A 26308-nucleotide genomic window follows, 5' to 3' on the forward strand; every position below is an offset into this window, starting at 1 on the left:
CAGCTTAAGATTTGGATTTTACCATTGAATCCTTGGTTATTAATGGTAAATTATTTATCATTTTATGTTCATATTTTCCTCCCCAGCAATGTTCTTGACAATGAAGACTTCATAATTCTCACAGTCATGCACAACCATTGGTACCTCCTAGGGTGCCTAAATATGTTGAGTGGGGCATGGCTCCAGAGGCCTGGCCAAAACTGCCCGGATTACGAAGATGAACCCTGACCGGGTGAAATGGAGCTTGTGCAACAGGAATCCTTGAAACCAGTGGGACAGAATGGCCTCTGACAGCAATACCTTCCTAGTTAATGCCAAGTTCAATCTCATACATCACTCAGACCATGTAGGCAAAACTGCAAAGTCAAAGGCTTCCGATGTTGAATAACTGTAATTATAAGCCAGATGTTGGCAGGTAAGTGAGACGGGATCTGAGCTTCAATCCTGGCTTTGTTTCCTATTAGTCTGGGTAACATCGAGCAAGCAATTTACCTTCTCTGGGAGTTAGTTCTTCATCTGTAGCATGAAGAGACTAGACTCCAGATGACATTAAGGACTAGATAATTCGATTATAAAATTACAGGATTCTCATTCCAAATCAGTGAAATGGGTGCCACACTTAGCCTTGGGAGTTTTTCATATACGTGTTCCGTGGGATAAGATTTACTAGTTTTGTGTGACGTTTGAAACCCTTGCTTTCAGCTTTTGGCATTTACACTTTTCTTTTTCCCAATTTGTGTTAAAGTAGATGGACAGATGGTTTATTAGACTTTCAAACGCTTGTGATGCTGTTCAATGCACAATGGTTTTAAACTTTGGAGGTCCACACAGAGCCTGGATTTTGCTTAGCATGGAAGATGGTTTTAACTCAATTTAAGGATAATAGTGTCTACTCACATAATTTAAAGCAACTTGCGAATGTAACTCCAAGGGCCTCATCAGCTTGCTTTGCTTTGGTGTATGTTAACTCATTTCCTCTTTCGAGTTGCACTTTAAAAAAAATTAAGTTACCAGACTTCCAGTTAATTTGCATGTTTTGCCTTCTCGAGGCTCATTTAACCCACAACCTCATTCCAAATACAAAATTCTTTAATTCAGAATCCCAGAAAAGACGAACTGCTCAGTTTATAGGTAAGAAAACAAGAGCCCTAAAAGGCCCTGGTGCTCTTTCTACTGACTATGTATTTTCTAAATAAAAAAGCTTAAGTGAGGTTAGGCTGCAGGCCAAAAAAAAAAAAAAAAAAAGCACATACACACAAAAAAACCATCCAAAATTTGTGAATTGTAAGCCCCAATAGAAACATCAATTCCTTGAAATTTAAGGGTCAATTAAGAGAAAGTAGAGCTGGAACCACGTAGGTGAAAGATGGTCCCCAGGCGACCGCTTTGCTTCGTGGCTTTGAGCGCTCAGCGTGCGTCCTCAGGTGCGCGGGCCGCGAGCGAGCCGCTCCCGGGCGCCCCGGCTGCACGTGAGGCGCGGGCACCGGCGGACCCGCAGGGACCCGCAGGGGCGCGCGGAAGGCGGGCGGCGGGCGGGGAAGCGGGGCGAGCCGGGAAGCAGGGGCCGAGCAGGCGCGCGCCCCACGGCAGGTGGAGGTGGCGGGGAAGGAGCCGGGCTCCCGCAGGCCAGGGCGAGGGGTCGGGGCGGGGGGAGCAGGGACCCGCAGGAGGGCTGCAGGAGGGAGCCGAGCCGACCCGGTGAGCGGCGAAGACCTCCCAGGAGGAACGAGAGGGCGCCAAAGCGGGCTGAGGAGTCTGGGGCGGGGGGGGGAAGCTACAAAGAAGCCGAGGGGCAGACAGGGGTGCTGACGAGCGCGGGGAAGGGCGTGCGCGCCGCAGGAAGCGCCCGAGGCCCTCCGAGTGGGCCGGAGAGGAGACGCGCGGCGGCCGCCAGCCAGGGCGGCGCGGCTCTGGGGGCGGGAGCCGAGGCTGAGTCAGGGACCCGCGCCCGCGGCGTCCGGCCGCGCAGGGGGCGGAGCCTAGAGCGCGGGGGAGGGCCCAGGGGCGGGGCCTGCGCCTGGAGCGCCGGGAGGCCGCGGCGGCCGCGGGCCGGGAGGGGCGGTGGCGGCGGCCGCGGGGGAGGGGCGCGGCGTCAGTGCGTCGCCGGCTGGGCCGCGCTGGTGGCCAGGAGGGAGAGACGAGGAGGAGGAGGAGGAGGAGGAGGAGGAGGAGGTGGTGAGTAGACTCTGGGCTGCGGAGCAGCGCGGGCCGGCGGGGGAGGCGGGGAGCGCGGCCCCTCCCCTCTCGGACGCCCGCCTCGCGGGGCCGCGCGGCGCGGAGTTCCCAGAGGGACGGCGGCGGAGGCGGCGGCGGCGGCGGCGTGGGGAGCCGGTGGGGGGCGGGGGGGCGGGGCGAGGGCCGCGCTGGCGGCGCGCTTCCCGGGCGCACGCGCTGCGCTCGCTGCGCCGCCGTCGGTTCGGCGCCCGGAGCTGGGCACACGCTGCAGACCTCCTGCGTGCTGGCCATTTTCTGATTTCGTTTTCTTGGGCTCTGCGCGCCCTGCCCGCCGGCTCCCCCCGGCCGGTGCGCCGTCGCCCTTGCGCCGCCGGCGAAGGGCGGGCGGGGCGGGTCACCTTCGCGCGGGAAGCAGGGAGGCCGGGTTCCCGATTGGCCCGAGCAGACCGAGGGGCCTCCTCGCCGCCCTCGGCACTGCCGGGCCGACGGTCCCTTGGACGGGCGCCCCCAGGTCCTCCTGAAGGGGACCGTTTGCGCCTGGCTCCATTGTCGCCCTTACTTTTCTGACCTCATCAGCTCCTCCCTCCCCTGTGTCTGCAGAGACTCAAGACCTCACTCTGCCCGCCCAGGATCCATCCTAAGGATCCAGACTGTTGGGGTGGAAAGGCTTTCCGAATTGAAGTCATGTAAATCCAGCCTCATATCCAATGTGTTCACTTAACCTTTAGTCCCGAGGGCTTTTTTTTCCTCTCTCTAAATACAACTTTTAGAGTCTTCTGAGAACTGTACTGCATTAGATAATCTTTGAGATAACTCTTAAGTTAGCGCCTTGAGGCAGCGTGGCTGCAGGTTCAAAGAGGAGGCTTGACACTTGTTACTTTTCCCTCCACCTGTATCAGTGTGAAATGGAAAACGTGAGTTGAAGGTGATTTTCCGCGCGAGGTGGGTTTCAGAGCGCAGCGCCCGTGCGCCGTGGCGCGCCTTGGTTATTTGGTGTTACCCCTGAAGCTGATTTTAAAGCTCAACACGGTGGTCAGATAAAGGAGCTGCAGAAAAGAAGTCTAGTATAATTCGGTAGAGCCATTTGATTGGATTCTATTAACCTGTTTAACCTTAAGCTAAGGCCTGGCAGGAGTTTCGAGTAGGGGCCCAGGGGCCAAGCGCAGTATTGAATGTTAATTAGTGCATTGCAGGTCTGAAGTGGGGGAGAGTCCCCTCGGCTCCCGCTCCCTGTGATTTTATACTTTCCTTAGGATTTTATATTTAATGGAACAGTTTTAGTATTGAGGGCTGAAAGAGTACCTTTTGAGTCATGAAACTTTGGCACACTTGGAAGCCGAATAGGTAAAATCTGAAGCATGATCCTGAGATGAGGTAGGAAGCAGAATTTTATGGCATTACCAATTTGAGACGTTGAGATAGATTCTTTACTCCCATTTTGAAACTGCGTTGAGATTTTAATCTTAAGGACCACAGAAGTACAGTACAGTATTTTCTATGTGTAAGGAACTTTGGCAGTTTAATCCAACTCCATTATTTTGCAGGAAGAAATTAATCAGAGAAAGTTTCTTGAAGAGGTGTAGCAGGAGCTGAAGACTTAATTAACTAGATACTTAAGTAGATAATTCAGACCTCCCCAGTGGATATTCTTCTACGAAAATTTGTTTTGATTATGGTGTCTTATAAACAGCCAAGTAATTACTAAATTTTTATTTTTTCCCCGTTTTGAGTAATTGCTTTAATTTGTGATTTGGACCCATTAGAAGCAAGTGATACATATTATTTGTAGTTAAGGAATGTTTACATTCTGTGAATTGAAACTACTTTACAGTTAGTTTGAATTTAGTAATTATTTTTATTTCAAGAATGTTTGCTCATATTCTTGATTCTAATAGTCTATGTCAGTCCTAGGACATTGGCACTGATATTGATATCAATAACCTTGATACTAATTAGGAATAAAGGTCCTATACACATGTAGTAATCAAATTCCTGCATCCCCGGCATCATCACTTAGTGGTCCTCAGATGCAGAAGTCCTGAAGCCGTTGCTGCAGTGGGGTGAATTCTTTGCATCTCCCACACCACAGTGTTTAGTGTAGACATTAGTAAATACTCTTGGCTTGTGTTCACTTTTCCTGGTGGGGCTTCATGAAAGATGGACCATGTCTTATCTGTGTATACCTTGTGTCAACTCTAGTGGGTACTCTGTAAATGCTTGTGGTCTTGAGTTTAACCAAACTTGAGACTGTAGGAGAGTTTTCTGAATCATATTGTAGACCTGAAATATTTCATTTCTGTTTCTGTGTTGAATCAGATACTCTGTTAGGCTTATTTCAGTATGGAAAGATGGCAGGTATCACATGCATTAGAAAAATTGGGGGGAAAAATTTAACATTGAGAATTTTTTTCTTTAACATATGTTACTCCCTGTGACATTGGGAAAGGACAACATTATTTAAATTTTTTGGTAGAACACCTCAGTCAAGGTTAAATACTATGACTTTTCCACTGGAGCAAAGTTTGACAACCATGAATTGAATGACCCTAATTGTTAGTAGGGCCATTTTAAAGCCTTGGTTTCACTTTATATGTATGTATTTTTCAGCATATAGACCTTTGTAAGAAACATGACTTTGGGACTCTTGCCCGACAGTTCAGTTGGTTAGAGCTTCCTAATACACCAAGGCTGCAGGTTCTATCTGCCATCAGGGCACATACAAGAATCGAGCAATGAATACATAAATAAGTGGAACAACAAATCAGTGTTGCTCTCTCTTCTCTCTCCTTTTCTCAAAACAAAAACAAAAAACACGACTTTGGGAGTTCAGACGACCTTGGTAAGCTGTTCAGAATTGGTATTTTACAGTTTTGAGGCTGTGTTCCATGCATTGTGCTTCATGTTGGTGACACCATTAACAAAAAACCAAAAACAACGAACCCACTGTATTTTCTTTTTCTCTAGGCCTTACCGTCTCTTTAATAGATCAGAATAGCATGTCTTGTTTATTTAAAAAAATTGAGGAAAATTGTCAAGCATCCTCTTTCTTTAATAGGTTAGTATGTTTTGTTTATTTTAAAAAATTGAGGAAAATTGTCAAGTATTTCTTTTGGAAAGTACCACTGCTCCACCCTTTGAATAGCCTTGCCAAATAATGTTTGGGCAAATGCAGGGCCAATTCCATAGAGCAATTCCTATTTGAATATGTAGTCATATAAATAATAGCCTTCACAGGAACTACATCTTTGGACTACATGCATTTTTCTTTCTACTGACACTATTACTGAAAACAGTTATACAGTAGAATAGGATGGTGTTTAATTTATAGGGAGCAAATAATTATATACATCTAACATTGCTGGTTCTTATATCAGTCCTAGTCTGCATGGCCTACCCACTGCCGGTGTTGTCCCTTCCACCCAGTTCTTAAATTGACTTTAAGACCGAAAATGCATTAAGACTCCCATCCTCTTCAGGAGGTGGGATCAGGGATTATTCTGGTGCCCTAAGCATTTATTGCTCACAGAGGTATGGTGTTTCACTATGCCCTTGGCATGTACTCAGTTTGACCAAGATTCTCATTTTTAAAAACACTACTCATTAGGAGTTTTGAACTATATGGCATAAACATTTTAATGAAGTGTCTGGAATATATCAACATTGGTTTAGATGGAGTTATGATATAGAATCAGACAGTAAGAAATAAGAATATCCAGTTCTTTTCTTCCACACTTGAAGGTCATACTTCATTTTTTCTTCTTTTTTTTTTGTCAGTCCTCACTGAAGGATATTTTTCCATTGATTTTTTTTTAAAATTTTTTTTAGAGTGGAAAGGAGGGAGTGGGGTGGGGGAAGAGAGAGAGAAAAATAGATGTGAGAGAGACACTTTGGCTGCCTCCCGCCCATGCCCCAAGGGGGGCGGGCCCTGCAACCCAGGTACATGTCCTTGACCGGAAATGGAACCTTCGACCCTGGGACATCTGCACAGGCCGATGCTCTAACCACACAGGCCAGGGCAACTTTTTTTTTTTTAATGTTTATTTTAAGAAGTAACCACAGAAGCAATTCCACAGCCTTTCTTTAATGTTAACTACTTAGTCCATAGCTTTAATATGTTACTCGTGTGGTTCCTTTTGGCATTCCAGATCCCTTGTGGACCTGGAACCTTGTTTTAAGCCTGCTTAAGAACTCTGAGAGCTTGGCCGGCTCCCTCTGCTTGCCGTTCCTTCTCTCCTCAGGAACCTGGGACCTGTTCTTGCACGGAGTGGATGTTGGTTCCTCCTTCAACTAGGACAAAACTTGCAGAGCCAAGATACTGTGATACTGCCTCCTGGACTTACTCTCACTTGGATTAATCCTTTAGATACTGAGGACAGGCCAGCTGAGAGCTAGGCTCTTTGGCTGTTATAATTTGATGCCTTTTAAAGGGTCAACTTTTTATTTGTATCAGGCACTCTAGAACACCCTGGATTCATCTAGTCATTACTTTGACCCCTTTCCTGACTGCCTTGCTCTTGGGTTCTCTGCCTTCTTAGCTGAGTCACTTAATGGGTGATTTTTCATTCGGTTTCAATGGTAGCTAATTATTTTCAAATGTTTGTTTTTTTACCCGTCTTCTCTTCATTTTGAGCTTTCATTTGATGAAATACTTGTTATACTCTCCCGTAGCAGGTTTGTTCATGATCTGTGTTTCCTTCTAGACTATGTGTAACCTGAGTGTTGGACCCAATTCTATATTGTGTGTGGCAGTGTCCTTAGTACTCAGTACAGTGCCTGGCACATAGCAGGTGATAAAGAAATATTGATTAGATATAAATTCATCCTAACAGTAAATCTGTTATTAGTATGGAAATTCAATGTTTATAAAGAAATTGAGAATTCATACAAGGAGCTTAGGCATTTCATTATTAGTACTAGAGAATCTGTGTCTTTTAAACGTTTAAATTGTAAGCATATTCTTATAAAAAAGATTCATCAGTCATCTGGCAGGGAATTTATTTAAGAAGAAAAGGTATATAATTTTCACCATGTATTAGGTGTTCCATATTTCAGTTTTTCTTGAGTTTGATTAATATATATATATATATATATTATTTTATATTTCTTACACATAGAAGTTTTATGGCACTATAAAGAAGTGAGTTTAATGGCCCTATTTTTGTTCATTAGTAATTATATACTAAAGAGTAAGTTCTCATTAAAAAGCCCTTAAATGCCTGCTCATAAAAAGGAGAGACCTCTTTGATTTTGCTCTCCATACAATCCCAATTATTGTATTGAGGCAAGTCATCAAACTCTTTAGTAGTCTAAACCTTTAATTTGGTTTCAGAACAGTAGTCATGTATTGAATACCCAAATTACTGTATCTTTAACAAGTAGTGCAAACACTGTATTAAAAAGGTAATGACCATAACTTTTCTTGTAGAATTTCTTGCGCTAATTTTTTAAAGAGGACTTTTGAACTAAATTTCCCATGAAGGCCAAAAATCTCATACTTTTAATGATAGTGCAGTATGTGTGTATATGTAGAGGAGGGGGTGGTAATTTTTGTAGTGGTATTTTTAAGTGGACAGTTTACTAATTATGTTGAGGTAAACACTTTACAACTCTAAAAGGAAAACTTCAATTATCTGAATGAAATGAGGTACATGAAATTAATTCACATAAGTGGGGAATCCTTAGTGTAAATGGTGCATGTCAAGGGACATGACCTCAATCATGATTTTTTTTCTCTCTCTATATATCTGTCAGCTGCTTTTACATTACTAGATTGTGATTCTTTTTGCTCATGCTAGGAATCATTGATGGGAGGAAGTAAAGTTTGCTCAATAGCTTTTTTTCCTTTGCCACAGAGAGAATCCAGAATGTGGTATTCTGTGACAAGTGTAATTGCTCATCTCTTGCTGGTTCTGCCTGCCCTTTTAGGTGGTATACCACAGCCTTCCATTTTGTCACCTTCCTGTCAAATGTCAAATGTGTGTGGGGACTCCTTGAGAATACAGTTCATTTGAAATTAAAGCCACACTTCTCTGTCCAATCTCAAGATGTTTATACTTCCTAAAAGTTGTCTTACAAGAAGTTATAAGGGTGAATTGAGCTGTATAAATTTTGATTTCTTCCGTGACCCCCTTAGGGTTTAATATTAAGCAGGGTCTTGCAATGTAGACCTTTAAAATAGAAACAAATATTGGGACATAACCCCTGACCTTTACAGATCCTAACTTGAAATGAACATTTTGCTGATTGATTAGAGTTTAGCCAAGTTTCAGGAAAATGATTTCTGCTGCAATTTTCTAAGGCTTGCAGCATTCCAGGGCCCCTGGCATCTGAAGGCTATTGTGTAATTTGCAGATAGCCCTGTAGCTGAGATGACAAATTCCTCTAGGCTTTTCTTGTTTTGTTTTTAAAGGGAAATAAGCTTATCTAGGCCCCAGAGATGTGTGCTGACACCTCTGTGAGAGAATTTTACTTCTTTTTTTCGACATTACCTGTAGAGTTTTTCTTAAAGCACCTGAGAACATGTCTCCTATTTTCAGCATGCACTAGTTTCCTTTTTACCTCTCGGGCTTTGAGATATAAAATGATTTATATCTTGATTGCCTTGGGTGGAGTGGATATGTTATCAGCAAGCTCTGTATCCAGACCTCCTGAGCAATTCCTAGGTCATTGCCTGAGACCCTCTTTAATATATGCAGGCTGTGTGATTGAAGATTTTAGGATTTAAGGTCAGTCTGAACTGATTTTCACTGTGCTGTTTATGAACGGCTTGTCTTCTGGGGAAGCTAGCTAGTTCTCTGGGTTTCAGTTTTCTCATCTGTAATATTAGGATAATATCACTGGGTGTATTGTTTTTAAAACAGTAATCTTAGCTGCATTGATTTATTGTCATATATAGGTAAGTGTTTAATAATGTGAATTAATGAGCTATTTACCTAGGTCATAGACTATTTTATAAAAGAGTAGGTTTTGTTCCATTTGATGACAGAGATAAGCAAATTAGTAAAAATATCTTTCCAAATAGGGGTCTTGCTGAGATGATTTTAAAACTATATGTAAGACTCTTGGAATCATCAATCTATTTATATACAGAGGATATACTGACGGTGTGGTATAGAGAGGCAGAATATGCAGTGTGCTTGTTGGAGTAAGACAAATTTGGATTTGTAGACGATCTAACACTTGGGTTACCTTGGGCAGGGTACTTTACTTTTTGATTCAAATTTTCATCTGTAAAGTGGGTAATAAAAGTATAAAGAATGATAAAGGGTAAAAAAGAATAATAAAAAGGTTGTTGTAAATATGTAAGAGATGATGTATGCAAAATACTAAATACCTGAATCCACACATACTGATAGCTGTTGTTGTGATCTTGGACAGGGGTCTTCCCCTCTTTCCACCTCAGGTTTCCTCATCGGTAGCATAAATATGTCAGAGAACTAATAGAATTATTATGAGAATTAAATAAGATAATTCATGTAACTGCTTATTAAATATTAATTTCTGTTGTTACTTGTATTATTAATTCAGTTCAGAATAAATTGAACCAATTTTGGATTAAAATGAATTTTACAGCTATTTAATGTATTTCTTATGTTGGGGGATATTTAGTATGGATTTGGGGATGGCAACTTGTTCATAGCTTTCAGTGTTTTCTTAAGACAGTAGTTCTCAAACTGTATACAGCCCTGTGGAGGTCCCTGAGACCCTTTCAGGGGATCCATCACTATTTTCATAGTGATACTAACTCTGCCTTTTCCACTGTTTTGACATTGGTCCTGATGGTAGTACAGCAATGGTGGGTAAAACGATGGGCATTTTAGTAGATATTAAATGACATTAGCACCAAAGTGTATTAGTATTCATTGTATTCTTCGCTGCCATGCCTTCAGTTTTTAAAAAAGTGAATTTTACTTAATACCATTGATGAAGCAGTACAAATTATTAATTTCATTAAGTTTGATCATTGAGTACACTTTATTTTAATATTCTTTGTGATGAGATAGGAAATATGCAAAAAGCACTTCTGCATATCTTGAATACATTGGTTTTCTCAAGGAAAACTCTGATGCGATTTTTTGAGTTGCTAGCTGAACTAGCCATATTTTGTATGAAACATCATTTTTACCTGAAAGAATGACTGCCAGGCAAACTGATTATTTAGACCTAGATATTTGGCAGTCATTTTCTTGAAAATGAACAAAGTGAGCTTGTCACTTCAGGGAAAACAATTAATAATATTTGTTGCCAATGATAAAATTTGTGCTTTCAAATTAACTTGTTTCACCTGCTGTGCTCTTGTCAACTTTCCAGTACATAAAGATTTTCCTGATGGGGTGGATAGTGATATTAATGAATATGAGTTTTTGCTATGAAATAAATATGTCACGATTTGGAATATCTTTATAACTTAATGAACCAATATTTTCAAAGTATTCAGTGTTAAAAAATTATGTGTAAAACACCCTTATAAAAAGCAAGTAACAGCCTGGCCGATGTGGCTCAGTGGTTGAACGTTGACCCAGAAACCAAGAGGTCACAGTTGGATTCCTGGTCAGGGCAAGCACTTGCCTGGGTTGTGGGCTCTATTCCTGGTGGTGGTGGTGGTGGTGGGGGGGGGCGCGGAACATGCAGGAGGCAGCTGATTGATGATGTTTCTCATTGATGTTTCTCTCTACTCCCTTCCTCTCCTTCTAAAAATCAATAAAAACATTAAAAAAAAACAAAACAAGTAACAGAATACAAAATTTTATATTATAGTTAATTCTTAAACTGCTGCTTGTCAAGTTTTGGTGTAGTATCAAAGAACACCCACAGTTATCAGAAAAGGCTATTATTATTAACATGTATTTTCTTTTTTCTCACTGCATATTTGTGTGGGGCTACTTTTTTTCCACATAGTTCAATTGAAACAAGTATCACTGCAGACTGAATGTGGAAGCAGATACGAAAATCCAGCTGTCTTTTACTAAGCTAGACATGAAAGAAATTTGCAGAAGTTGTGAAACAGTATCATTATTGCCAGTAAGCTTATTTTTGTTTAGGAAAATTTTCATAAAATGTTATTTGTCATATTAAATATGTTATTAAAAAATTTAAACAAATTAATGAATAATTAAAAATTCTCATTTAATTTTTAATATGATTAATATTGGTAATTATAACTCACATTAACAAAAGCTCTTGGGAGTCCTCACTTTTTGAGAACACAAAGGAGTCCTGATACTAAAAAGTTTGAGAACTGGTTTTTTAAGGGAAAGAGGCTAGATTTATCAAATGGCTGAAGTTCTAAACTTTTATTCTGTTGAGTATTTCTTTGGAATATGGAGTACATGTGTCTAGTTTCTTTCCCTGGTTGTAAGGACATGTTACTGGACTTCCATATCATTACCCAAATGGGCAGAGGTTCCTATGTTTTAAAGATTTTTATTTAAGATTGATGCTACCTATGTGGTTGCTATCCAGAACTGAGATATGGCTAATGGTCATTCCAATCAGCATATTTATTCTTGATACCATTCTTTTTGCTATGAGCTATTCATGCAACTTTCTGAGCTGTTACTATGGCAAGCTACTTTAGGGTTGTAGCGAAATTCACTTTGCTGGAATTAACTGCCATGTTCTCTGAAGTCTTTCACTAGGCTTAATCTGTCTGCTGTTAGAGTCTTTCTGATATTTCATAGCTATTTTCTAGTCAGTTTACAACTTACGAATGCTTGTGAATGCGTTATTTGCAACAATATAATATGAATTACAGATGGATTTTATAGTGGCATTCGTAGTATGGGTATAGTCTCATTGTGGACTGTTAACATCTTCCTGTGGTGAATTATATTTTGACTCCTAGAAATCTAGTCAAATACATTTTTCCATTGCAGTTAAATGGTGGCAAGAAACTCCCTTCTCCCTCTTAAAATAGAAACAGGAGTGTTAAAGCTTTAATAGAAGCAAGAGATATCTCATTCTGAAGCTGTACTCAAGAGACACGGGCATCTTAGATATCCCTAGTGGGTAGAGGGTGGTGGGTAACACTCTCAGATGAAGCAAGTATAGAAACTTTGGGCTAATTAGCAATGGTTGAGGGAAAAAGGAGAAGATGTTTTGCTTGGAGGTAATATATTCCCTTTTGGGGCAGTTGTTAAAAAGGAAGAGATGTCTTAAGATGGGTAGTTCTAGGTTGGGAGATCCATTTATATAGGGTTTTGTTTTGTTGTGCTCTTATGTTTCGGTTACTGGAGCTCAAGAAACAGAGTGACAGGCCAATTGGGAAGGTTGACCTTACAGATTTACAGGTCAGAGGTTTGGACGTAGAAGGAAATCCATCAACTCCAGGGACAGTCATAATCAGGAAGAGTAGTGGAGGTCAGGAGAGTGGTTGGAATATGCAAGCTGTTCACAGGCTTCCCAAACAAATTCACATCACAGGTTGACTATTAAGAGCACATGATTAGCTGGCACAGTTCAGTCCAAGAATGCGCTGATTCAGCTTACTGTCCTAGGGTCTCTAGCAGGAAATACAGACTTTTAAGACTGGCACCCAGTACAGGAAGCCTGTTGTGGAAAATGGTTGCTATAAAGCCGAAATCCGGAACCAGGAGAACTAGGGGCCACAGAAGAGGCCAGTGTTGGAGAATTGGACTTTGACCTGAAGCTGAGCTCCTTGCCTTCTTTCTGCCCAAGGGCAATATTGACTCCTTGGATTGAGGCAGGCTGAGCCAAAGTAGAAAATAAAGTGACTATACTTGCTTGCACTGGAGTTATAGGCCTACCCAAGATGTACAGTCATATGTTGCTTATATTCTGAGAAATAAGTTGGGATACATTCTGAGAAATGACTCGTTAGGCAATTCTGTTGTGTGAACATCATAGAGTGCACTTGTACAGACCTAGAGGGTATGGCCTACTTACACACCTAGGCTCTATGATCTAGTCTATTGCTCCTAGGCTTCAAGCCTATATAGCATGTTACTGTATTGAATACTGCAGGCATTCGTAACATAGTGATGAGTATTTCCTCCTAGGCTACAAACCTGTATAGCATGTTACTGTACTGAATACTGTAGGCATTTGTAACATAGTGCTAAATATTTGTGTATAAATATATCTAAACACAGAAATGATGCAGTAAAAATACCATGTAAAAGATAAAAAATGGTACACCTGTAAAGGGCACTTAACTGTGAATGGGGCTTGCAGGACTGGAAGTTGCTGTGGGTGAGTCAGTGAGTGAGTGGTGAGTGAATGTGAAGGCCTGGAACATTACTGTATACTACTGTAGACTCTAAATACTGTATACTAAATTTATTAAAAATATTTCTTTAATAATAAGTTAACTTTAGCTTACTGTAACTTTTTAACTTAGAAACTTCTAAATTTTAACTTTTTTACTTTTTTGTAAAACAGCTTAAGACAAACACATTGTAAAGTTATACAGAAAATATTTTCTTTATATCCTTATTCTATAAGCTTTAACATTTTTTATTTTTATATTTTACTTTTTAAACATTTTTGTTAAAAACTAACACACAGCCCCAGCTCAGTGGTTAGAGCGTTGGCCCTCAGACTGAAGGGTCCTGGGTTCAGTTCCGGCCAGGGGCACATGCCTCAGTTGCAGGCTCGATCCCGGCCCTGGTCGGGGCTCGTGTGGGAGGCGGCCTTTTGATGTGTCTCTCTCACATTGATGTTTCTCTCTTTCTCTCTCTCCCCCCTTCCACTCTCTCTGAAAAGCATTGGAAAAAATATGCTTGGGTAGCGATGAAAAAAACAACAACAAAAAACTAACACACCCATTAGCCTAGACCTACACAGCGTCAGGATCATCAGCATCACTACTTTTCACCTCCACATCTTATCCCACTGGAAAGCCTTCAGGGGCAAGAACATGCGTGGAGCTGTCATTTCCTTTGATGATAATGCCTTCTACTGTAATACCTCCTGAAGGATCTGCCTGGGTTCTTTTGAGAAGGTGTCAGTTTTTTCAGAAGTATGTTCATATTGGTTTGCTTAATTTCTTTTTTCAAGTCATACATTTGCTTCTAAGTAGATAGTGCACCACGAATATTCCTCTCTATTAATGAAAACCATTTGATGTTGGGGCCCATGATTTTAAACTTTTGAGGAGCTTGTTGGTCTATAAGAGCTTCTGCTAAACCCTTCACTATGAATTTTTTTGGGGTTTCTTCTTATGGGACCACTGTTGTATGTGTGGTTTGTCGTTGGCCAAAACATTGTGTGGTGCATGACTATGTGTTAAGTGAGTAGATAGAAGCAAGCAGGGGAACAACTGGGTTATTAAACTCAAGTTTTTCATGTAAGAGACAGTAGGTATCATATTACCTACCCCCTAAATATCCTGTAGGCCAGGGATCAGCAAACTTCTTTAAAGCACCAGATAGTAAATATTTTGGCATTTATGGGTCATACAGTCTCTGTTGCATCTACGTAAGTCTGCCATTGTAGCACGAAAGCAGCCATAGAAAAATTCGTAAATGAATGAGTAGCCACTTTCCAATAAAACTTTATTTATGGAGACTGAAATTTGAATTTCATATAATTTTCACAGGTCATACAATATTAGTCTTAAAAATACTTTTAAAAAGTTTTAAAACTTACCATTATTTTTTAAATAGATACTTTATTCTTAGATCTTGGCTGTGTAAAGAATAGGCGATGGGTTGCATTTTGTTCTACTGGATATAGTTTGCTGACCCCTGTTTTAGGCAAATAAGTGACTAACAGTTATGATGTAGAAAGCTTAGCATTACTGAAATAGATATTCTCCAGTTGGTGACACTGTCTTGTTTTATAGGTGACACAGATGATAAAAACCGTTCGAGAATTTAGATGTGACATCTGCAGCAGGTTCAGATCTCTCAGCTATCAGACAGACTGGATACTTCGTAAAGATTGTCGTCTGTTATGCACAGAGAGCCAAAACCCGTTACTGAAATTGTCTGGGTGAGCTGCCTGCTGGGTCCAGTGATGCGCTAGTAGACAAAGACGTTGAAAGAGAAGGCTCACTTACTCTTTGGATGACTGGCAGAATGAGACACCAGTATGGCATCAAGCCCTACTATGATTCCAAGGACTTTATGACTGTATGATTAAATAAAAGTGACTTTTTTTTTTTTGGTGGGGGTGGTTGAAGTAAATTTGATTTTTACTTGGGGAATGTGTAATGCATTATTATTCCATAATGATATATGGTGGTGGTTTTGGTAATCAATCTTTAAAGTTCCTGTATATTTATGGAACTTCTGTAGTTAAACTTTTTATTATTGGATTCTCTTACTGTAAGGCAAATACTGTAACGAACAACATCCGCTTAACCTAAAAAAGTTAACCTAAAAAGATTAATTTAAGGACTATGATTTTCACATAGAAATTTTTACTTAAAGCATTCTATTTACAAAAGGTTACTGCATCCAGAACTTTCTAGGAAACCGTCCTTTTGTGTATTCTCTTGATTCAGTAGTAAGTAGAAAATCATACCATATAGTATTAACAGTTAATAAATTAATAATAACTACTCATTAAAATACTAATTAATAACTTCAGACCTGTTAACCAAATTTACTTAAAATGATTTAACAAACAGGTGTGACCTGGAAATAAACCTGTGTATTTACTAAAACTATTGAATCACAAGAAAACTAGAACATCAAAGTATTCTCTAAACCAAATCAGTGTTTTATTTGGTTAGAGTTTCTGCTTTTGGCATTCACCTATTTATATCTTTTATAGAGGATTTGAAAGCAGTTCTGGGAAATGGGGTAGGTAGATTCTCTCAGAGTTGACTCTCATTTATTTCCTCAGCCAATCTTTTAACATTTTTTCTTCCTTCTTAGTGTTCAACAAAACTCTTGCAGCCCAAGATATAAAACATAGATTACATTTATATAGTTCATACAGCTCATTTACAAACAGAAGATTCCCTCATGACTTACCTTGAAATCTTTGTTCCAGGCCTGTACAACTCAGCTTGTCAATGTGCTAATGCCACTACGGCACGGTTTTGGTCAGAATGCAGTGCAACTAACATAGCCATTCTGCCAGGAAAAAGATCTGAGGGGAGTTACACACATCTAATTTACAAGTCAGATTAGAGATCAGAATCATATGATAGCTTTATGTGGAATTGATTTCATTTCATGGTTTTTAAGCTATTTTTTCATTGAAGCAATGCCTGTAACTGAAAGACAGGTGTGTTGTAGCATTTGAATGCCTTACATTCTTTTGAATCCGTAATGAAGGGATGTTCGTAGACATTTAGATCCTAAACCTCGGGGATTTTGGAATGAAATGCTCTGTCATTCATTTATTGTGCCATAATTGAACTGCCCTGCAGATTTTGTTTGGGATTATTGTGATTCATATTTGGAAAACTACCATTTTCAGATATAAGGTACTTTAGGAAAGACTGGTTCTGTGTGTGTGTGTGTGTGTGTTTAAATAAAGCAGAAAACATCATTTTACCTTATAAATAGGATATATTTAATAAGAAATACTTGCATTTGACATAGATAGGCATTTAAATTAGGAGTTCCATTGTGGTCTGAGGTGAGGGCATTAAGTAGAGCACTTTATAGATTGCCATTATTTTTTTCCTAAAGTAAACCTCTAAAAAAATATAACATAAAGAAGAATGCACAAATATAGCTTGGTAAGTGGCAGTTATTCTCTTATTTCACCTGTTTGTATTGAAATTGAGAAGACATAAAAATAAGTATGAAAAACTAGTTCATTGCAGAAAGGATGTGCTGTTTATTGGAATTTGAGAACAGAGTTGCAGAAAAGCATGTGTGTTCATCTTTTAGATAGTTCTTGAGCCTGCCATTGATTTAGTATAACAAGGAGTAGAAAATCCAGGTGTTTCAAACCAGTTTTGTATCAGTAGTCAAAAGATTTAGTTTTACCCTTTCCCCATCCCTGCCACCTGCTGAGTTCTTGTTAATTAATTTCCGATACGACAAAACATTGGGATTTAGAATGTCTTGAGAATTCATCAATTACATCTTTTTTGTCCACTGTATTTTACATAGGACTTGTTTAGTTGTTAGAATTATAGGACACGAGAAAGGTAGCGATCCTGACTGTTACGGACTTCAGAAAAGACTTTTGAACAAAGACCAAGGTAAGGTAAGGATGTAGGGGGCATACATTCCTGTGCTTATTTCAGTAGAGCAGTGACAGTTTAGGTGGTTCCTTCCCCCACTACCTTTCCCCTTAACTGAGGAGTGTTGCAACGAAGGCAGGAAAACAGTTACTGACATTTTCAACTCAAAATGTTAGAAAGGAAAAATGTTTTTTAATTGCTTGGAAATATAGAAAAAATACTAGCAAACGAGGCAGTTGGACAAGGGGTTAGAAGTAAGGAGGGTTATTCAAGAGTAAAGTGGTTGTATAATAATCCTTGCTAGAGTTTTTACTCAAAACAGGAGAAAACTTGGGAAGAGAGATCCGGTAAAGTGATTTAGAAATAGTTGTTACGGAAGTAGGGTAACACGCTCCTCAAAGATTGCTAGTAGGCAGAGAAAATATTGACTAAGTGGGGGAAAGGTTATCTCTGACATGAAATTGCATTCATATTTTATGGTAGTCAAAAGTGAGCACCTGTTTTAGAGAAGGCATCCTGATATTCCCGTTCATTCTGTGCACCGTATGGGTGCTCCTGCAGGCTAAAATTATCCTTGTGACGGTGGGTGAACACTTTAGACTTGGATTTGTGTTTTAGAATCTGATTTAGTTTATTATGATTATTACCAATACATGCTCAGCTTTTGGCAAGAAATTACACTTTACATTAGCTGGGTATCTTTGACATCCAGAAATAAAATACCGGATGAGATTTAAATCAGTTTTATTGGTTGTAATTTATGTATTAAAAATCCAGTTAATTAATTGTGACGTGTAGATCCATGTAACTATCCACATTCAAGAAATGGAATATTTTAACACCCCCAAACTTCCCTATGCTTCTTTCCAATCAGTTTTCCATCGACAACCACTGTTCTGACTTCTGTTTCCATAGGTTAAGCTTGTTCTTGAACTTTATATACATGGAGTCATAGAGTATCTACTGTTGTGTACCTGGCTTTTCCTCAGTATGATGGTTTTGAGATTTATCCATGTTACTGTGTGTATTAGTGGTTCATTCTGTTTTGTTGAGCAGTGTTCTATTTTACCACAATTTGTATATCCGTAATTCTGTTAATACACTTTTTATTTTATTGGCAATCGTGAATAAAGCTGCTACAAACTGAATTTTTGTATAAGTCTTTTTGTGGACATATGCTTAAATTTCTTTGGATTAAATACCTAGGAATGGGATTGTTGTCATAGGATTGGTGTATGTTTAAATGTTAGAAGTTTATGTGTAACTTTTCCATTATTGACTTGGTTTGTTTTCGGAATTTTTTATTTTTTAATCCTCACCTGAGGATATGCTTTTTAAAATTGAATTTCTGTAGAGAGAGGGTAACGGGGAGAGAGAGAAACGTTGATGTGAGAGAGGAACAGAAGTTGGTTGTCTCCCTCACATACATGCCATATGTTTTAATCTGAATTTTAAAGTGGGCATTCTTCATTTTATGCACTGACTCTTTATTAAGTATGTATATAACTAAGTGAGATGTTCGAATATGAATAATATACTGATCTACTAAGGTAAGATTTGTTTGACCAGATGAGGAATCTCTTTTTTTTCCCTTTTCCTTGATCTGTTTGTTCAATTGCTCCCCATTCCTTTTTTTTTTTTTTTTTAATTTTGGTAAATCTTTATTTACAAAATAAAGATTTAAATGAAGACTTTAATTAAATGTTAATTTAAATAAGGGGCTCTTAAAATGAAGAGTCCTTTATAATACAAGCAGCAGATGTAATGTAGGGGAATTGCACCTAAGGTAATAGGATGACTGCTGGGACTTGTTAGTTTAAGGATTTCAGCTCAAGTTCCAAAGCTGGAAATAAAGGTTAATAAGGATCCTTGCGTTCCTAAGAGGGATGTGGAGCTTCATAAAAAAGTAGAACTGCAGCATCCACTTCCAGTATATAAGAAATTAGGAAAGGGTACTGTAAGCCTGATTCAGGGGAAGAACTGTTGGGGAGTCCTGGGACATTTCGCCAAAAGGACCTTTTGTTCCCAGCCCAGGATTTGAGTACGTCTCCCACAAGTGTACATTTAAGTTTTTGTCTGGGTGTTTAATGAGCTACATGATCATGTTTCTTGGTACTGTATGGCACCTTCCATAGAGCTCTTAAGAGAGTGTGACATACATTTCCTAGGGTTTGGGACATTCCTGAACACAGACTTGTTTCCGGAGGGGAGGACAGTGACTGGAGCCAGTGAGGTGATGTGTTGAGAGAGGGCAGTAGTGAAGAGTTGGCATTTGTCTGTCTGGTGTGGTAAGAAGACATGAATTTTGTTTTGTGGACCAAGTAGACGCCAACCATGGGAAGTCACCGGGCTTGAGGTATCTTGGTGGATCCTGCCGAGGAGGACTTTTTGCTGTTTGAGGGGACTATGGGTGAGATAGTAAGAGGTCAGTCTGAGAATGTACCTCCCACTCCAGGGAACTGTGCAGGGTGGAGGGACCAGCCTCTTTTCTTTAATTTAGGGCCACTCTGCTGTTAAGACCCGACATGTTTAAACTGGGCTTCTTTGAGAATGAGAGAAGGTGCTATCAATAATTACACGAGGATAACAGATCATCCTGCTTCCTGGCCATCTAAAACCCCTGGAACTAGCACACAGGACATTTGTCCCTCTTCTTTCTATCCTGATTCGGAGGAACCAGGAAGTGAGGAAGGAAGTGGAGACGGGTGAAAGAGCCAGAAAGAATATTGAGGGGTAAAAAAAACCCACTCCCCCAAAACCAGATTACATACATTTTCTTGGCTGGCCTATGTGGAGGCGAGGGTGTGTAGATAGAAGTTTAATAGGATTTAGCTGAACAAACCTTTAGTGAGTACCTACAACCTGGTATGTAAGGTACTATGTTAAGCATTTTAGGGAAGGCAAAGATGACTTAAGACTTTTGTCCTCAGGGAGCTTCTGCTTTAGTGCAAATGGCTAAACTTGATCCTTGGCAGAGTGACATAGTGCTCTAGACATGTAAGTGGCAATGCTGTGGACACGTGGCAGAAACCACTGGCGTTCAGGGCAGGCTTCGTGGGAGAGGCTGGGTGTGGGCTGGGCCTTGAAGGAAGAGAGGCTGTCAGCTGGGAAGCAAGGCGTTCTCGTATGAGGAATAATCGGAGGCATGCAGTTGGGAACAAGTAGACGGCTGGGGAGAAATAATGCTGATCCACACTGAAAATTTTTCTGTTTAGAAAGTGGTTTCAACCACCAGTTAAGCTTGCCCATGTTATAATTTTGGTTGAAGTTTGATAGTTTTTGCATTTTTACATTTCTTTAGTAATGCACAAAGCGTCTTCCTGTATGAGGTATGGTGTGGAAATGTTATTCACTGTAGAACCTAGCTTCAAAACCAAACTTCTAAGTCTAATCACAAAGTCTATTACTTTCCTTGATTTAAAACAGTAAAATGTAGAGAAGATGATAATTTTCACATACGATCCTAAGGAGCATTTGGCAGTGCAATTAGTTTCATAACAAGTGATTGTTTTTTAAAGCCTTTCCAGAATAAGAATGAGTATCTTGATGCTAGTGTCACTTTTAAATAGCTGTAGCTCCAGGAATGTGTCTGTTCACATTGTTATCTTAAATATACACCTTATCTATCCATATTGCTGTACTTCAGATGTGAAAGTAAAAATAAAGGTGTGAAGTGCCTAGCAGACTTGTATGGATTTATGTAAATTAGAAAACACAACAATCCATTAGTGCCGAGGCCTCATGCATTAAAATCAAGTAAGAAATATTTCCTAAAAGTTTTATGCACGCCCCCCCCCCCCACACACCGTTAGACTCAGTGATTTTCTTTGCAAAAGAGTTAAAATCTTTAATTTACAAGAGGGTTTTTTTCTTTGAACTCTAGACATATCCACTTGCCTTGCGATACCTCCATATGGATATTTAAAGGTATTTAAAAATAAAATGCTCAAAACTCAACAGATCTTTTTACCCAGATTTGTTTCATCTGTAGTCTTCTCCATCTAAGTTAATGACAAGTTAACTTTATCATAAAACTACTACCTGGTTCAACCCATTATCATGTCTTAGATGACTTTAATAGCCTTCTGACCTGGCCTCCCTGCTTCCTCCTGCAGTATTCAACTCCTAACCCAGCAGTTTAGTCTAATCTCAGTGCAGTAGCCAAGATAATCACATTTAAAACACACATCAAGTCCTATGATTTTTCAGTTCAAAACTTCAATTGTTTCCTTTCTCACTCACATTAAAAGCTAATTCCTTTGTAGTAGCCTGTAAGGCTCTACATAGTATTGCCCCATCTGCAGCCTCATCTTTTGACTATCTGTTTATTACACTCCATTCACACTTGACACCATATTGTTCCTTGAATAGCTGACCTCAGGGCCTTTGCACTTATAGTTCCCTCTGCTTGGAATGCTCTTTCCCCAGATAACTACTTAGCCTATTCCCTAACCTTTCTTGGATCTTGATTGAAATGTTATGTTCCTAGTAAGACCTTCCTTCACCATCTTATTTAAAACACCCTCCTCCCCGCAATTGCTTAATTTTTCTGGTTAGCACTTTTTCAAACTATGTTATACTTTTACTTTTTTTGTGGTCAGTCTTTTCCTGTTAGGATAAAAGCTTGTGAAGGCAGGGGATTTTGTTTTGTTTACTACTGTACCATCACACTTAGAAAAATTCCTGGCACTTGGTACTTAATACATAATTGATTCAATAAATAAAAGACTATAAAAGACTTATATAGGGGTGAAACCTATAGTAAAACTTGATGTGCCCTTTATTGGCATCTTTGGACAGTGGTGGTATTTCCAAATGTCTGAATGTTTCTTCTTTTTTTAATTTTTAAATCAAATATATTGGGGTATAACACGTATAAAAAGGTACTTGTTTTAAATGTACATTTCAGTGAGTTATATGTATGTAACTACTACTACAATCAAAGTACAGAACATTTTTATCACCTCAGAAAGTTCCTTGTGACCCTTTGCAGATCACTTCTCCCACCCTCCCTCATCCTTATTTCCAGACAACTATTGATCTGATTTTTGTCACTATGAATTAGTTTTACCTTCTCTAGTGTTTCATATGAAGAGAATCATATATTATGCACTCTTTTCAGCATGATGATTTTGAAACACTGTTATTGTATGTCTTAGTAGTGAGTTCTTTTTCTCTGCAGAATAGTGTTCATTGTATAAATGTGCCACGATTTGCTTATCCATTTATCTATTCATGGGCATTTATAGGGAGGAGGTCCTAGTTTTTGCCTATAAGGAATAACATTACCATGAATGTTCCTGTACAAGTCTTTCTGTACATATGCTTTAATTTTTCTGGGTTAGGTACCCAGGAGTAGATTTGGTAAGTGTATATTTAACTTTGTAAGAAACAGCTAAACTTTTTGAAGTGATTGGTACCATTTTCCCAAGCACTGTATGAAAGTTTTAGTTGCTCCCATTCTGGCCAATAGTTAATGTTACCATTCTTTTAAATTCAGACATGCCTAGTGGGTGTGTAGTTGTATCTCACTGTGGTTCTTGTTTTCATTTCCCTGATTACTAGTGACCTCTATCTTTTCATCTACTTGTATCTGTTCAAATTTTTTGCCCATTTAAAAACATTGGATTCTTTGTATTCTTGTCATTCAATTATAAGAGTTCTTTATATACATGGATACAAATCCTGTGTGAGACATTTTCCTCCTGGTCTGTAGATTGCCCTTTTCTTTCATTGCTGGTGTCTTTTGAAGAACTAAAGTTTTAAATTTTGAATAAATACAGTTTATCAATAATTTATTTTTTTTGTCTGTACTTTCTTTCTTTTCTTCTTTTTTCTTTTTTGGTTCTGCCTAAGAAATCTTTGATAACTCTAGGTTGTGAAGATTTTTTCCCCTGAATTTTCTTCTAAATGTTTTATAGTTTTAGCTTTTTATATTAGGTCTCTGGTTCATTTTGAGTTAATTTTTATGTAGAGTGTGAAGTTATGATCAAGTTTCATTCTTTTTCATATCTAGTTGTTCAAGGACCATTTGTTGAAGAAAATAATTTCTTTTGAGTTTTGACACTTTTGTTAAAAATCAACCAATCACATATATATATACATATGTATGTGTCTTTTCCTAGACTATTTTAATGATCTATATTTCTATCATGCTAATAGCACTGTTTCATACTAAGTCTTGAAATTAGTGGTATAAGTTCTCTAACTTTGTTCTTTTTTGAAATTGTTTAGGCCCTCTAAATCTCCATTTTCATTTCAATTATAGAACTGGCTAGACATTTATACAAAATTCCTGCAGGAATCTTGATTGACATTGCATGAAATCTGTAGATCAGTTTGGCGAAGATTCATTTCTAAACAATTCTTAGTTATTCCAATCCACAGATATGGTATATCTCCATTTATTTATTTGTTTAAAAAAATAAATTTTACAATTGATCATTGTTAGTGTAGAGAAATACAATTGATTTTTATATATTGGACATGTAACCATAGGATTCACCCTATTGTTTTCCCTTCTTCAGATTTCACAGTTCAGTACTGCAATATTCTTCACTGAAACAGTTCTGTATATTTTCTACAGTTTTCTGGTTGATTACAGCGGGAAGGTCGCAAGTCTGGTACCAGTTATTCCAGCATAGCTAGGATTAGAAATGCCCTATAACTCTCTTTTCTAATGTTGAAATTTCAGGATAAAGTTTTTGTGTACATCTAAAAACAAATATATCTATCATCTGTCTGTCTGTCTATCTATCCATCCATCCTGCCATTAAAATATAGGTGAACATTGTTTAACTCCTTTCTGGATGACTTTTTTAAATTATGACACTTTAGGGTCTTTCCAGTTAGGCATTATTCTGCTTTTTCTACGCTTGTTTTCTAGTTGTTTTTTTTTATACCTAGCAAAATGCTCCAGCATCTTCTTCCAGATTCCTGTGCTTACCTCTTTTTCTATAATACTTTTTCCTTTGCTGAAAGCTCTTCTCCCTGTCAAAATCCTAATCGTTTTCACAGTCCCTCATTTCTTTATTGTAGTGCTTTTCTTAGTAGGATGTTACAGTTTTTTGAGTACTTGTCCAATTTTCCTTACAAAATTGTAAGTTCATTGAATGATTTAACCACCTTTGATTCTCACATAGGGCCTGACTAGCCTAGAACCTGGTACATAGTTGATGTTCTGTAAATATTTATTGAATATTTACATAAATACTCTTCAAAATAGAAAGCCTTTAGGGTATCTTGAAGTTGATCTCCAATGTGGCTTGTTGAGTGAATAAGCATATGTGTAAGAGTATACTACTCACTCCAGGCATCCTGCTGCCCTAAAAATAGATCTTTCTGTATGGCTGTGGTTCTGAGTAGGGAAGAGGGAAATAAAGGGTCCATTCCTTAGATTTGAGTTGTGTACACCCAGTAAAGATGGGGGATTGCTCTCGGCAATCTGAAATTGCCTCTCATTCTCTGATGTAACCAATATATTTTTTTAACTTTTACATGGGTCCTCTAACCTGTATTGGTCAGCATATATATTTTTTATTGACAGTAAGCACTATTTATGGTGACATGGGTGAACATAAATAAGCCTTCAGTGATACAAATGGTAGAGATGTATTTTCCATATGCCATGAGTAAGCATGGAGATGGGTGTCATGGTAGAACAGAGGAGGAACCCTTGGATGTGGTTGCCCTTTTAGGCTCTCAGAGGCCTACATCTAGTTGTATAAATCAGGGAGGGCCAAATGTGCTTTGCTTAGCACAGCTTTCACTGACTGAGCATACTATTTTCAGATAGTCCTTCAGATAGTGAAAGTCACTCGTCATTGCTTAATTTTATACACTCTTCCATTTATTTATACCTGCTGTGATTTGCTGAGGTCATCCCTTCAAAAAACATTTTCTTGAGGACCCATGATGTGCTGGGTGCTGGTTCTGGCATTGAAAAGATAAAAAAGACATGCCTCCTGGAAGAGTGGTATTGGCTTTCAGAAGCCTTGATTACTGATTTGAGGCCAAAGTTTAAGGAACCTGGCATGTAATACTTATATTTCCTTCAAAAGGCATGGACTAAGCCCAGCTTGGCGTGGCTAAGCGGTTGAGCATCAACCTAGGATCCAGGAGATTGAGGTTTGATTCCCGGTCAGGGCACATGCCTGGGTTGCGGGCTAGATCCCTAGTTGGGGGCGTGCAGGAGGCAGCCAGTCAGTGACTCTCATCATTGATGTTTCTCTCTCTCTCTCTCCCTCTCCCTTCCTCTCTCTGAAATTAATAAAGATATATTTTTAAAAAAGCACGGATTAAATGTCAATCGATGGTTGATGGTGCCAGTTCAACACCAACAAGAATTCTTAATTTGGGTTGTGGTGAAGAAGGAAACTTTATTCTGTGCACAGCTCTGAGGTGGCCCTTGGACAAGGCGGCCCTGAGGTGAGGCCCCTCTCCAGCTATACAACTCTGCTCCACCTCGTCTGCTCTACTCTACTCCACTCTACTCTGCTCTGATCCAGTGAGACATCTGTGGTCTTTCAGCTTTGTGTTTTAGCCCTGCCTCCCACAAGTTAGGGATGTTTGAGTCTTTCATCAAGCATAGTGAGAAGAGTTTCAACTGGATGATATGGGTCCTGAAGTTGGGGTCACCAGAGACTCATGCCTGGGAAAGTAAAAGTGTTCTGTGGCAGTAGAGCTAGGTTTGAGAAGTAATTGCACATCTTTCTTTCAATAGGTCAAAGGTGTATGTACCCCAAATATGAGTATCAATTGGGTATTATATGAAAAGGGATCCTACCCAGAAGGATTTTTGCCAGGGCAAGAGGATCCTAGCAGTAAGGTGTCCTGGGGTATACTGCCAGAGGTCAGAAGCTGAGGGGGCATTGGGAGGTCCCTTTTAGCTGAGGGAGAGCACTGCCCCTGGCAGGAGTTTTGCAATTGGGAGAATCGTACCCTTGGAACAATGCACTTAAACTGCCCAAGAGAGGAAAAATTAGCTTTAAGCATCTGCCAAAGACATATAACACGGGACCA

General features: G+C 39.4%; 1 protein-coding gene across 2 annotated transcripts in view; it reads left to right on the forward strand.

Moving 5' to 3' along the window:
- Positions 1 to 2075: 2075 nt before the first annotated feature.
- The window catches only part of GTDC1 (glycosyltransferase like domain containing 1), a 337642-nt gene continuing 313409 nt past the window's right edge, over positions 2076 to 26308 (forward strand). Inside the window, exon 1 of one of the 2 annotated variants that reach the window (XM_081143377.1) lies at positions 2076 to 2175. The gene's annotated coding sequence lies outside the window, so the exon portion shown is untranslated. The remainder of the gene's footprint in view (positions 2176 to 26308) is intronic. The other variant, XM_081143376.1, reaches the window with a different exon arrangement.

Source organism: Miniopterus schreibersii (genome assembly GCF_964146895.1).
Source record: "Miniopterus schreibersii genome assembly, chromosome: 7".
Lineage (NCBI taxonomy): Eukaryota > Metazoa > Chordata > Mammalia > Chiroptera > Miniopteridae > Miniopterus > Miniopterus schreibersii.